This window comes from Macaca nemestrina, chromosome 1 (assembly GCF_043159975.1).
Source record: "Macaca nemestrina isolate mMacNem1 chromosome 1, mMacNem.hap1, whole genome shotgun sequence".
NCBI classification, from domain to species: domain Eukaryota; kingdom Metazoa; phylum Chordata; class Mammalia; order Primates; family Cercopithecidae; genus Macaca; species Macaca nemestrina.
Genome location: NC_092125.1, coordinates 168,498,018 through 168,512,922, shown reverse-complemented (window position 1 = coordinate 168,512,922; position 14,905 = coordinate 168,498,018).

Below are 14,905 nucleotides of genomic sequence, written 5' to 3'. Positions count from 1 at the left end.
GACATTTAGGTTTCTGGCTTAGTCAGCTAGGTGGTCCCACCAATTTAAATATGGACTATTATACAAGAAGTTGATTTAGCAGGAAAGATGATGAGCTTATCTTCAGACATATTGAGTTTGAAGTTTCCAGGATATATCCAAGTAGAGGTGTGCAAAATGATTAAATATGTGAGTGTGGAGTTCAGAAGAGAACTGCGGGTTAGAAATATAAACTTTGGCTTCATCAACATGTGATTGGTAGTCGAAGCCAAAACCACTGCTGAGATCACTCCGTAAGAGAAGACAGAGTGATGGAAAAGCAGATCAGAAGCCTGGGCATGGTGGCACATGCCTGTAATCCCAGCACTTTGGGAGGCTAAGGCAGGTGGATTGCTTGAACTCAGGAGTTCAAGACCAGCCTGGGCAACATGGTGAAACACTGTCTCTACAATATATACAAAAATTAGCTGGGTGTGGTGGTGCATGCCTATGGTCCTAGCTACCTGGGAGGCTGAGGTGGGAAAATTGCTTGAGCCCAGGAGGTTGAGATTGCAGTGAGCTGTGATTGGGCCACTGTACTCCAGCCTGGGCAACATAATGAGACCCAATCTTTATAAAAAATAAACAAAATTAGCTGGACATGGTGGCACATGCCTGTAGTCAGAGCTACTCAGGAGGCTGAGGTGGGAGGATTGTTCAAGCCCAAGAGCGCAAGGCTGCAATGAGCCATGGTTACAGCACTGCCCTCCAGCCTGAGTGACAAAGCAAGATGTTGTCTCAAAAAAAAAAGCAAAAACAAACAAACAAACAAACAAACAAAAAACAGTTCAGGTGTGGTGGCTCACACCTGTAATCTCAGTGCTTTGGAAGGCCAAAGCGGGAGAATCATCTGAGGTCAGGAGTTCGAGACCAGCCTAGCCAACATAGTGAAACCTTGTCTCTACTAAAAATACAAAAATTAGCCAGATGTGGTGGTAGCCACCTGTAATCCCAGCTACCCGGGAGGTTGAGGCAGGAGAATCGCATGAATCTGGGAGGCAGAGGTTGCAGTGAGCTGAGATTGCACCATTACACTCCAGCCTGGGCAACAAGAGCGAAACTCCATCTCACACACACACACAAAAGAGTCTTAGCACAGTGGCTCACGCCTGTAATCCCAGCACTTTGGGAGGCCGAGGCAGGCAGATCATGAGATCAGGAGTTCAAGACTAGCCTTGTCAACATAGTGAAACTCCATGTCTATTAAAAAAATACAAAAAATTAGCTGGGCATGGTAGTACACGCCTGTAATCCCAGCTACTTGAGAGGCTGAGGCAGAAGAATCGCTTGAACCCAGGAGGCGGAGGTTGCAGTGAGCCGAACTGCGACTCCAGCCTCGGCGACAGTGCGAGACTGTCTCAAAAAAAAAAAAAAAAAAAAAAAAAAAAAAATGGGTTGAGGATGAAGAGCTCAAGAATAAAAGTGAGATGGGATGGACAGAGAAAAGCAGGAAAACTAGAGAATGATATGGCAGAAGCCAACAGAGAAAGGACTTTCAAGGTGGAGGGAGAGAAGTCAAGAGTTGGTAAATGTTGCAGAGTCTAACAAGGTTTATATTGACAAAGGTCTTGTTATTGGATTTAAGAAACAAAAAACAGAAGGCCATTCTCCCTTCTCATGTGACTCTTTGCCTCAAGATCCTTGTGCTTTCTGTTCTCCCTTTATAAACTCCTCTTCATCCCAACTCTCCAGATATCTGTGTGTCTTACACCATAACTTTGGTGAGATCTCTGCTTAAATGTCACCTTTGGAAAGAGGCCTTCTTTGACTATTTTATATAAAATAACATTATTTTCTTGCCAGCCCCTTATCCAGACGAACTTTTTATCATGGTACCTATCTCTACTTGACATTATAATTATTATTTATTAGATAATTGTTTGTAACCCCTACTAGAAGGGAAAGCACATAAGAGCAGGGATTTGTTTTGCTTATGACTGTATTCCCAGAGCCTGACACAGAGTAGGCCTTCCATAAATATGGTTGAAAGAATAGTGACGGAGTGGTCATCTTGGTAACAATAATTTCAATGGAATGGTTAGGACAGAAGTCGTATGCACAAGGCCAAGGCATGAACGACAAATAAGGGAGAGGAGACGCAGAGTGAACAAAATTCTTTCTGGAATGGAAGGAGAAAGAGCTAGAGAAGACAAGAGAGCTCAAGACGTGAGAGAATCAAGCTGGCATGTATATCAGAATGGGAAAGCAGTAAAGAGGAAAAAGTGGAAGAAACATAAGAGGACATAATTGAGAGGCGAGGATTCAAAGCGTGGTGGACCCATTCTTGTCTTCCACCAGGGACTTCTCTTCCAGCAAGAAGAGAAAGAATGGCATAAAAGGGACTGTGATGTAGGTAAGTTTGGGAGACGTGGGTAGTTCAGTAGTTTCCTATTTAAGTGGCTACCGCTTACTGAGTACTCATTACATGCCAGGCACTATGTCACCATCATATTTAATCCAAACTACAACCATGCAAGACTACCATTTGACCTTCGAGAAAACTGGGCTGGCCAGGCACGGTGGCTCACTCCTGTAATCCCAGCACTTTGGGATGCCAAGGCGGGAGGATCACCTAAGGCCAGGAGTTCGAGACCAGCCTGGCCAACATGGTGAAACCTTGTCTCTACTAAAAATACAAAAATTAGCTGGGCATGGTGGCGGGCACATGTAATCCCAGCTACTCAGGAGCCTGGGGCAGAAGAAACACTTGAACCCAGGAGGCGGAGTTTGCAGTGATCCGAGATCGCACCACTGTACTCCAGCCTGGGTGACAGAGGAGGACTCCGTCTCAAAACAAACAAACAAAGCGAAAAAAAAAAAACAAAAAACCTGGGCTGAGGAGACAATTAACAATTCATGCAGTCAACAAGTAGGTTGCAGAGGTGAAGCTCAAACTGCAGTCTTCTGATTCGGAAGTTATGTATTTCCCTGTGCCTTTTGGTAGACCTCTCCATAGTTGGTTACCACGACTCTTGAGTTCTGTTCTTTATTATCTTCTTACCTGGTTGGTAGGATGTCTGCCTCAGTCCTGAGATATTTTGCCTGATCCTATCTTGTCTCATTCCTTTTTTTTAAGTCCTTGGGGACACTGTTTTGATGACCAGACCCAGTTTCTTCTATCTGAATGTCCATTTATGTCATTCCACAAGGCTTGGTCATCCCTGCTGGATGGCTCTAGTCCCAGCTTCCGATTCCTTACTACTCTAAGTAACTAGGTTAGTAGAAAATTAAAAGTCATGATAACTAGACATTATAATGTATATGCTTTATGCACTAAACATCTATTATTTCTCTTTTTTTCTTTTTTGGGGGGGTGGTGTGGATGGAGTCTTGCTCTGTCGCCCGGGCTGGAGTGTAATGGTGCGATCTTGGCTCACTGCAACCTCTGCCTCCTGGGTTCAAGCGATTCTCCTGCCTCAGTCTCCTGAGTAGCTGGGATTACAGGCATCTGCCACCATGCCTGGCTAATTTTTGTATTTTTAGTAGAGACAGAGTTTCACCATGTTGGCCAGGCTGGTCTTGAACTCTTGACCTCATGATCTGCCCGAGTGCTGGGATTACAGGAGTGAGCTACCGTGCCTGGCCAACACCTATTATTTCTAATCCTGACAACTCCAGATAAGATATAAAGAGACAATGGCCTTCAAATTGGGATATGTGTACACCCTCCTCTGAGTCAGGAAGACTTCCAAGAGGGATACAGGTATGGATAATACTATGGTCTGAATGTTCATGCCCCCTTCAAGTATATATATTGAAATCTTAACTTCCTAGTGATGGTATTAAGAGATGGGGCTTTTGGGAGGCGATTAGGTTATGAGGGCAGAGCCCTTTTGAGTGGGATTAGTGCCCTTACAAAAGATGCCTGAGGAAGCTTGTTTACATCTTCCACCATAGGAATACACACTTAGAAGGTGCTATCTATGAACCAGGAAACTGGCATTCACAGACACCAATTCTGCCGGGCTGTGACCTTGGACTTCCAAGACTTCAGAACTATGAGAAATACATTTCCGTTATTTATAAGCCACCCGGTCTATGGTATTTTGTTATAGGAGCCCTAATGGACTAAGACAAATAGGTTTAAAGAAATCAGTTTTCAGATCCTGAGCTTCCATATGTGCTGGTCCTAAATTGATCTTCCTGAGAAAGTGGACTGAGGGAGATGCAGGTCCTTTGTTCCTACCTTCCTACCCACCTACTACTTCACACAAAGAGAGATGTGCACTCCATCCATCTTAAGCTTACTTTGGTGCATTGCTCTGGGGTAAAAATATCCAAACAAAGAGGCAATTAGAAATATTGATGATGGTGTTGAGAACTGAGTAACCCTAATAACTGGGTATCGATCCCTTTTTGTAAGTCAGATGGTTTCTAATATTTTGTTTTCAACAAAACTGAAGGAGATCCTAATTAAGGTTGACAGTAGATAGATCATCGAAAAATCATTTTCGATGACATATAACTATGTGATTCTTTTTTTTTTTTTTTTTTTTTTTTTTGGAGACGAGTCTCACTCTGTCGCCCAGGCTGGAGTGCAGTGGCGCGATCTCGGCTCACTGCAACCTCCGCCTCCCGGGTTCAAGCAATTCTCTTGCCTCAGCCTCCTGAGTGGCTGGGATTACAGGTGCCCACCACCATGCCCAGCTAATTTTTGTATTTTTAGTAGAGATGGGGTTTCACCATGTTGGCCAGGATGGTCTCAATCTCTTGACCTTGTGATCCGCCCCACCTCGGCCTCCCAAAGTGCTGGGATTATAGGTTTGAGCCACTGTGTGCGGCCAACTCTGTCATTCTTTTATTTATTTATTTATTATACTTTAAGTTCCAGGGTATATGTGCACAACGTTCAGGTTTGTTATGTATGTATACATGTTGGTTTGCTGTACCCATTAACTTGATATTTACATTAGATATTTCTCCTAATGCTGTCCCTCCTCCAATCCCCCACTCCATGACAGGCCCCCATGTGTGATGTTCCCCACCCTGTGTCCGAGTGTTCTCATTGTTCAGTTCCCACCTATGAGTGAGAACATGTAGTGTTTGGTTTTCTGTGCTTGCGATAGTTTGCTCAGAATGATGGTTTCCAGCTTCATCTATGTCCCTACAAAGGACATGAACTCATTGTTTTTATGGCTGCATAGTATTCCATGGTGTATATGTGTCACATTTTCTTAATCCAGTCTATCAGTGATGGACATTTGGGTTGGTTCCAAGTCTTTGCTATTGTGAATAGTGCCACAATAAACATGTGTGCATGTGTCTTTATAGTGGCATGATTTATAATCCTTTGGGGATATACGCAGTAATGGGATCATTGGGTCAAATCATAATTCTAGTTCTAGATCCTTTAGGAATCGCCACACTGTCTTCCACAGTGGTTGAACTAGTTTACACTCCCACCAACAGTGTAAAAGTGTTCCCATTTCTCCACATCCTCTCCAGCATCTGTTGTTTCCTTTTTATTTTTTTTTTATTTATTTATTTTTTTTGAGACGGAGGCTCGCTCTGTCGCCCAGGCTGGAGTGCAGTGGCCGGATCTCAGCTCACTGCAAGCTCCGCCTCCCGGGTTTACGCCATTCTCCTGCCTCAGCCTCCTGAGTAGCTGGGACTACAGGCTCCCACCACCTCGCCCAGCTAGTTTTTTGTATTTTTTAATAGAGACGGGGTTTCACTGTGTTAGCCAGGATGGTCTCGATCTCCTCACCTCGTGATCCGCCCGTCTCGGCCTCCCAAAGTGCTTGTTGTTTCCTTTTTAATGATCGCCATTCTAACTGGTGTGAGATGGTATATAATTGTGGTTTTGATTTGCATTTCTCTGATGGCCAGTGGTGATGAGCATTTTTTTTAGGTGTCTGTTGGCTGCATATGTCTTCTTTTGAGAAGTATCTGTCCTTATCCTTTGCCCACTTTTTGATGGGGTTGTTTGATTTTTTCTTGTAAATTTGTTTAAATTCTTTGTAGATTCTGGATATTAGCCCTTTGTCAGATGGGTAGATTGCAAAAATTTTCTCCCATTCTGTATGTTGCCTGTCCATTCTGATGGTAGTTTCTTTTGCTGTGCAGAAAGTCTTACGTTTAATTAGATCCCATTTGTCAATTTTGGCTTTTGTTGCCATTGCTTTTGGTGTTTTAGTCGTGAAGTCCTTGCCCATGCATATGTCCTGGTATTGCCTAGGTTTTCTTCTAGGGTTTTTATGGATTTAGGTCTAACATTTAAGACTTTAATCCATCTGGAATTAATTTTTATATAAGGCATGAGGAAGGGATCCAGATTCAGCTTTCTACATATGGCTAGCCAGTTTTCCCAGCACCATTTATTAAATAGGGAATCCTTTCCCTATTTATTGTTTTTGTCAGGTTTGTCAAAGATCAGATGGTTGTAGATGTGTGGTGTTATTTCTGAGGCTTCTGCTCTGTTCCACTGGTCTATATCTCTGTTTTGGTACCAGTACCATGCTGTTTTAGTTACTGTAGCCTTACAGTATAGTTTGAAGTCAGGTAGTGTGATGTCTCCAGCTTTGTTCTTTTTACTTAGGATTGTCTTGGCTGTGTGGGCTCTTTTTTGGTTCCATATGAACTTTAAAGTAGTTTTTTTTCCAATTCTGTGAAGAAAGTCGTTGGTAGCTTGATGGGGATGGCATTGAATCTATAAATTACCTTGGGCAGTATGGCCATTTTCACGATATTGATTCTTCCTACCCATGAACATAGAATGTTCTTCCATTTGTTTGTATCCTCTTTTATTTCACTGAGCAGCGGTTTGTAGTTCTCCTTGAAGAGGTCCTTTGCATTCCTTATAAGTTGGATTCCTAGGTATTTTATTCTCTTTGTAGCAATTGTGAATGGGTGTTCACTCATCATTTGGCTCTCTGTTTGTCTGTTATTGGTATATAGGAATGCTTGTGATTTTTGCACATTTATTTTGTATCCTGAGATTTTGCTGAAGTTGCTTATCAGCTTAAGGAGATTTTGAGCTGAGACAATGGGGTTTTCTAAAAATACAACCATGTCATCTGCAAACAGGGACAATTTGACTTCCTCTTTTCGTAATTGAACACGCTTTATTTCTTTCTCTTGCCAGATTGCCCTGGTCACAACTTCCAACACTATGTTGAATAGGAGTGGTGAGAGAGGGCATCCCTGTCTTGTGCCAGTTTTCAAAGGGAATGCTTCCAGCTTTTGTCCATTCAGTATGATATTGGCTGTGGGTTTGTCATAAATAGCTCTTATTATTTTGAGATACATTCCATCAATACCTAGTTTATTGAGAGTTTTTAATATGAAGGACTGTTGAATTTTGTCTAAGGACTTTTCTGCATCTATTGAGATAATCATGTGGTTTTTGTCTTTGGTTCTGTTTATGTGATGGATTACATTTATTGATTTGCATATGTTGAACCAGCTTTGCATCCCAGGGATGAAGCCAACTTGATTTTGGTGGATAAGCTTTTTGATGTGCTGTTGGATTCAGTTTGCCAGTATTTTATTGAGGATTTTTGCATCAATGTTCATCAGGGATATTGGTCTAAAATTGTCTTTTTTTGTGGTGTCTCTGCCAGGCTTTGGTATCAGGATGATACTGGCCTCATAAAATGAGTTAGGAAGGATTCCCTCTTTTTCCTATTGATTGGAATAGTTTCAGAAGGAATGGTACCAGCTCCTCTTTGTACCTTTGGTAGAATTTGTCTGTGAATCTCTCTGGTCTTGGACTTTTTTTGGTTAGTAGGCTATTAATTATTACCTCAATTTCAGAGCCTGTTATTGGTCCATTCAGCAATTCAACTTCTTCCTAGTTTAGTCTTGGGAGGGTATATGTATCCAGGAATTTATCCACTTCTTCTAGATTTTCTAGTTTATTTGTGTAGAGGTGTTTACAGTATTCTCTGATGGTAGTTTGTATTTCTGTGGGATCGGTGGTGATATCCCCTTTATCATTTTTTTATTGCATCTATTTGATTCTTCTCTCTTTTCTTCTTTATTAGTCTTACTAGCGGTCTACCAATTTTGTTGATCTTTTCAAAAAACCAGCTCCTGGATTCATTGATTTTTTTGAAGGTATTTTTGTGTCTCTATCTCCTTCATTTCTGATCTTAGTTATTTCTTGTCTTCTGCTAGCTTTTGAATTTGTTTGCTCTTGTTTCTCTAGTTATTTTAATTGTGGTGTTAGGGTGTTGATTTTAGATCTTTCCTGCTTTCTCTTGTGGGCGTTTAGTGCTATAAATTTCCCTCTACACACTGCTTTAAATGTGTCCCAGAGATTCTGATATGTTGTGTCTTTGTTCTCATTGGTTTCAAAGAACATCTTTATTTCTGTCTCCATTTCGTTATTTATCCAGTTGTCATTCAGGAACAGGTTGTTTGGTTTCCATGTAGTTGTCCGGTTTTGAGTGAGTTTCTTAATCCTGAGTTCTGATTTGATTGCACTATGGTCTGAGAGACAGTTTGTTGTGATTTCTGTTCTTTTACATTTGCTGAGGAGTGCTTTACTTCCTATGTGGTCAGTTTTGGAATAAGTGTGCTGTGGTGCTGTGAAGAATATATATTCTGTTGATTTGGGATGGAGAGTTCTGTAGATGTCTATTAGGTCTACTTGGTGCAGAGCTGAATTCTGGATGTCCTTGTTAACCTTCTGTATCTTTGATCTGTCTAATATTGACATTGATTATCATTGATCTGTCTAATAATTATGAATCTGGGTGCTCCTGTATTGGGTGCATATATATTTAGGATAGTTAGATCTTCTTGTTGAATTGATCCCTTAACCATTGTGTAATGGCCTTCTTTGTCTCTTTTGATCTTTGTTGGTTTAAAGTCTGTTTTATCAGAGACTAGAATTGCACGCCTTGCTTTTTTTGCTTTCCATTTGCTTGGTAGATCTTCCTCCATCCCTTTATTTTGAGCCTATGTTTGTCTCTGCACATGAGATGGGTCTCCTGAATACAGCACACGGATGGGTTTTGACTGTTTATCCAATTTGCCAGTCTGTGTCTTTTAATTGGGCATTTAGCCCATTTACATTTAAGGTTAATATTGGTACGTGTGAATTTGATCCTGTCATTTTGATGTTAGCTAGTTATTTTGCCCGTTAGTTGATGCAGTTTCTTCCTAGCATCAATGGTCTTTACAATTTGGCATGTTTTTGCAGTGGCTGGTACCAGTTGTTCCTTTCCATGTTTAGTGCTTTCTTCAGGAGCTCTTGTAAGGGAGGCCTGGTGGTGACAAAATCTCTCAGCATTTGCTTGTCTGTAAAAGATTTTATTTCTCCTTCATTTATGAAGCTTAGTTTGGCTGGATATGAAATTCTGGACTGAAAATTATTTTCTTTAAGAATGTTGAATATTGGCCCCCACTCTTCTGGCTTGTAGAGTTTCTGCCAAGAGATCTGCTGTTAGTCTGATGGGCTTCCCTTTGTGGGTAACCCGACCTTTCTCTCTGGCTGCCCTTAACATTTTTTTCCTTCATTTCAACCGTGGTGAATCTGACAATTACGTGTCTTGGAGTTGCTCTTCTCAAGGAGTATCTTTGTGGTGTTCTCTGTATTTCCTGAATTTGAATGCTGATCTGCCTTGCTAGGTTGGGGAAGTTTTCCTGGATAATATCCTGCAGGGTGTTTTCCAGCTTGGTTCCATTCTCCCCGTCACTTTCAGGTACACCAATCAAATGTAGATTTGGTCTTTACACATAGTCCCATATTTCTTGGAGGCTTTGTTTGTTTCTTTTTACTCTTTTTCCTCTAAATTTCTCTTCTCGCTTCATTTCATTCATTTGATCTTCAGTCACTGACACCCTTTCTTCCACTTGATCAAATTGGCTACTGAAGCTTGTGCATGCATCACGTAGTTCTCGTGCTTTGGTTTTCAGCTCCATCAGCTCATTTAACGTCTTCTCTATGCTGTTTATTCTGATTAGTCATTTGTCTAATCTTTTTTCAAGGTTTTTAGCTTACTTGCAATGGATTCGAACATCCTCCTTTAGCTCAGAGAAGTTTGTTATTACTGACCTTCTGAAGCCTACTTCTGCCAACTCATCAAAGTCATTCTCTGTCCAGCTTTGTTCCATTGCTGGTGAGGAGCTGCGATCCTTTGGAGGAGAAGAGGTGCTCTGATTTTTAGAATTTTCAGCTTTTTTGCTCTGGTTTCTCCCCATCTTTGTGGTTTTATCTACCTTAGGTCTTTGATGATGGTGACCTACAGATGGGGTTTTGGTGTGGATGTCCTTTTTGTTGAGGTTGATGCTATTCCTTTTTGTTTGTTAGTTTTCCTCCTAACAGTCAGGTCCCTCAGGTGCAGATCTGTTGGGGTTTGCTGGAGGTCCACTACAGATCCTGTTTGCTGGGGTATCACCAGCGGAGGCTGCAGAGCAGCAAATATTGCAGAACAGCAAATATTGCTGCCTGATCCTTCCTCTGGAAACTTCGTCTCGGAGTGGCACCCGGTTGTATGAGGTGTCAGTCAGCCCCTACTGGGAGATGTCTCCCAGTTAGGCTACATGGGGGCCAGGGACCCACTTTAGGCAGTCTGTCCATTCTCCGAGCTCAAACACCATGCTGGGAGAACCACTGCTCTCTTCAGAGCTGTCAGACAGGGATGTTTAAGTCTGCAGAAGTTTTTGCTCCTTTTTGTTCAGCTATGCCGTGCCCCCAGAGGTAGAGTCTATAGAGGCAGGTGGGCCTCACTGAGCTGCAGTGGGCTCCACCCAGTTCGAGCTTCCAGGCTGCTTTGTTTACCTACTCAAGCCTCAGCAATGCTGGACATCCCTCCCTGAGCCCAGCTGCTGCCTAGCAGTTCGATCTTGGACTACTGCACTAGCAGTGAGCAAGGCTTCGTGGGCATGGGACCCGCTGAGCCAGGTGCAGGTTATAATGTTCTGGTGTGATGTTTGCTTAGACCATTGGAAAAGCACAGTATTTAGGTGGCAGTATCCCAATTTTCCTGTTACAGTCTGTCCCGGCTTCCCTTGGCTAGAAAATCCCTGGGCCCCTTGCGCTTCCCAGCTGAGGTGATGCCCTGCCCTGCTTTGGCTCACCCTCCATGGGCTGCACTCACTGTCCAACCAGTCCCAATGAAATGAACCTGGTACCTCAGTTGGAAATGCAGAAATCACCTGTCTTCTGCATCAATCACGCTGGGAGCTGCAGACCAGAGCTGTTCCTATTTGACCGTCTTGGAACGGACCCCATATTTTAAACCAACTATGTGATTCTTGACATACAACTCAGGAGTTCAGAAAACTGAGTGATGTTGCTATAATAAAACTCCTTTTATTCCTATCTTCTTATTTATATGAACAGTTTTCTTGACTGTTAATATCCATAGAAACAAAACATAGAAATAGAATTGAAATATAATCTATTCTAGTAATAGTTAACATTAACTCATAGATTCATGAATATGTTGAAAACAACAACAATAAAAACCAGCTCATTGAAAGATGCATTTTCTACAAAATTTGCTTTTTGTTTTGAGACAGGGTCTTGCTCTGTCTCCCAGGCTGGAGTGCAGTGGTACAATCTTAGCTCACAGTAACCTCAAACTCCAGGGCTCAAGCAATCCTTCTGCTTCAGCCCCCTGAGTAGATGAAACCATAGAAGTGTGCCACTGCACCTGGCTAATTTTTAAAATTTTCTTGTAGAGATGAGGTTTTGTCACTGCCCAGGCTGTTCTCAAACTCCTGAGCTCAAGTGATCCTGGTCTCAGCCTCCCAAAGTGCTGGGATTACAGGCATGAGACACCAAGTCCAGCCCCAAAATTTGTTTTAATATGTGAAAACAAGTTATTAACATATATATACACACACACATATATATACGTGTATATATATTTAAAAGAGCTGTTATGTAAGAATGACCTCATAGATAAAATAAATCATGGTAGAATACAATTTTGAAGGAGAAGTGATAGAGAAATATGAGTCCAAGAAGAAAAGGGAATGATATAAAATGTTCAGGTGGGGCCCGTGGCTCACGCCTGTAATCCCAGTACTTTGGGAGGGTGAGGCAGGCAGATCATCTACAGCCAGGAGTTTGAGACCAGCCCGGCCAACATGGTGAAATCTCATCTCTTCTAAAAATATAAAAATCAACTGGGCATGGTGGTGCACACCTGTCATCCCAGAAGACTGAGGCATGAGAATCTCTTGAACCCAGAAGGTGGAGGTTGCAGTGAGCCCACACTGCACCACTGCACTGCAGCCTGGGCGCCAGAGTGAGACTATGTCTCAAAAAATTAAAAGAAAAAGTTCGGGGACTATAGACCTGTTCATGTATTTTTTTTTTTTTTTTTTAACGAATGATATGCATATAAACTTACTTTTTGTTTTCTGGTTTTGTATCTTTTTTTTGTTTGTTTCTGAGGCAGGGTCACACTTTGTCACCCAGGCTAAAATGCAGTGGCACAACCATAGCTCATTGCAGCCTCGACCTCCTGGGCTCAAGCAATCCTCCTGCCTCAGCCTCCTGAGTGGCTAGGAATACATGCACTACCATTGTATTAGTCAGGGGTTCTCTAGAAGGACAGAATTAATACAAAATATATATAGAGATATATATATAGAAATATATATAAAGGAATATATATATTTACATACACACACACACACACACACACAGGAGATTACTAAGTATTAACTGACATAATCACAAGGTCCCACAGTAGGCCATCTGCAGGCTAAGGAGCAAGGAGAGTCAGTCCAAGTTGCAAAACTGAAGAACTTGGAGTTCGATATTTGAGGGCAGGCAGCATCCAGAATGGGAGAAAGATGTAGGTGGGAGGCTAGGCCAGTCTAGCCTTTTCATGTCTTTCTGCCTGCTTTATATTCGATGGCAGCTGATTAGATGGTGCACATCCAGATTAAGGGTGGGTCTGCCTTCCCCAGTCCACTGACTCAGATGTTAATCTCCTTTGGCAACACCCTCACAGATACACCCAGGATTAATACTTTGCATCCTTCAATCCAATCAAGTTGACACTCAGTATTAACCATCACAACCATGCCCAGCTAAATCCTCCCATCCCAGCTTCCCAAAACGCTGGGATTACAGGTGTGAGCAACTATGCCCAGTTCACTTTAAGTTTTAAACTTCTTTGAATATATCTTTAAAAGTGATGCGGCCCTTTCTTTCTGTCTCTTATTGAACCTAAGTTGGAAGAGGTGACTGTGGTCTCAAAATGGAGGTAAAAACCACTACCTGGTTACTCCCAGCCTGACACCAGCTACTGCCAGAGGACCAGGACCCAAAGGAATCAAAGCAGTTGAGAAAAGTGTTTATTGGTAGCTTGAGGTTTCAAACTGCAGGTGGGGCCAGGTGCAGTGGCTCATGCCTATAATCCCACTACTTTGGGAGGCCAAGGTGGGATGATTGTTTGAGCCCAGGAGTTTGAGACCAGCCTGGGCAACACGGTGAGGCCCTGTCCCTACAAAAATTGTTTAAAAATTAGCAGGGCATGGTAGTGTATGCCTATAGTTCCAGCTACTAGGGCAGCTGAGGTAGGAGGATCACTTGACCCCAGGAGTTCAAGGTTACAGTGACCATGACTGAGCCACTGCACTCCAGCCTAGACTATAGAGTGAGACCCTGTCTCCAAAAAAATAAAATAAAATAAAACTGCAGATGATAGTTTAAGTGAACATTTGGAGAAATAGGGCATACTCATACATTGCAAGGTGATGCGCTTTCCCAAACAAAATGTTCCAGGGACTTTGATTTTCTGACTTACTCTCGTGTTGAAGATGCGGCAACACGTGATCACCACACAAAGTTGACGGGTGTGTAGTAGATAGATCCAAAGAGAATTGTTTCTAGAGGAGATTCCTTAAAGCCTGGTGCTCATCTCACAGTGAAAAAATCTGGGGGACTGTGCATGGTGGCTCACACCTATAATCCTAGCACTTTGGGAGGCCAAGGCAGGGGAATCACTTGAGTTCAGTAGTTGGAGACCAGCCTGGGCAACAGAGTAAGACCCCGTCTCTACAAAAAATACAAAAATTAGCTGGGCATGGTGGTGTGCACCTATAGTCCCAGCTTCTCAGGAGGCTGAAGTGGGAGGATCACTTGAGCCTAGGAGGGGGAGGTTGCAGTGAGCGGAGATCGTGTCACTGCACCCCAGCCTGGGCAACAGAGGGAGACCCTGTCTCAAAGAAAAAGAAAAAAAGAAAAAAATTTTGGATGGTGGTATTAAGAATATAATTTGAAAGACTATTTTGAAAATATGGGAAGACTGAAATTATAAAAGTTATAGAAGACAGGAAGAATAGAAGAGAGGATTTGATTTTGTAATTTTGATTATTATGATATGGTTGGTAAAACTATTGTTCAGAATATTGGTACAGTTGGTAAAACTATTGCTCAGAAATTCTTTTTTTTTTTTTTAGACGGAGTCTCGCTCTGTCACCCAGGCTGGAGTACAGTGGTACAATCTCGGCTCACTGCAAGCTCTGCCTCCCGGGTTCACGCCATTCTCCTGCCTCAGCCTCCTGAGTAGCTGGGACTACAGGCACCCGCCACCACGCCTGGATGATTTTTTGTATTTTTAGTAGAGACGCGGTTTTACCGTGGTAGCCAGGATGGTCTCGATCTCCTGACCTTGTGATCCGCCTGCCTCGGCCTCCCAAAGTGCTGGGATTACAGGCGTGAGCCACTGTGCCTGGCCGTGCTCAGAAATTCTTAACTCGGCTGGGCGCTGTGACTGAGGCCTGTAATCCCAACACTTTGGGAGGCCGAGGCGTGAGGATTGCTTGAGCCCAAGACTTCAAGACCAGCCTGGCCAACATCCTGAAACCCCGTCTCTAGTGATAATACAAAAATTAGCTGGGTGTGGTGGTGTGTGCCTGTAATCCCAGCTACTCAGGAGCCTGAGGCAGGAAAATCGCTTGAACCCAGGAGGGA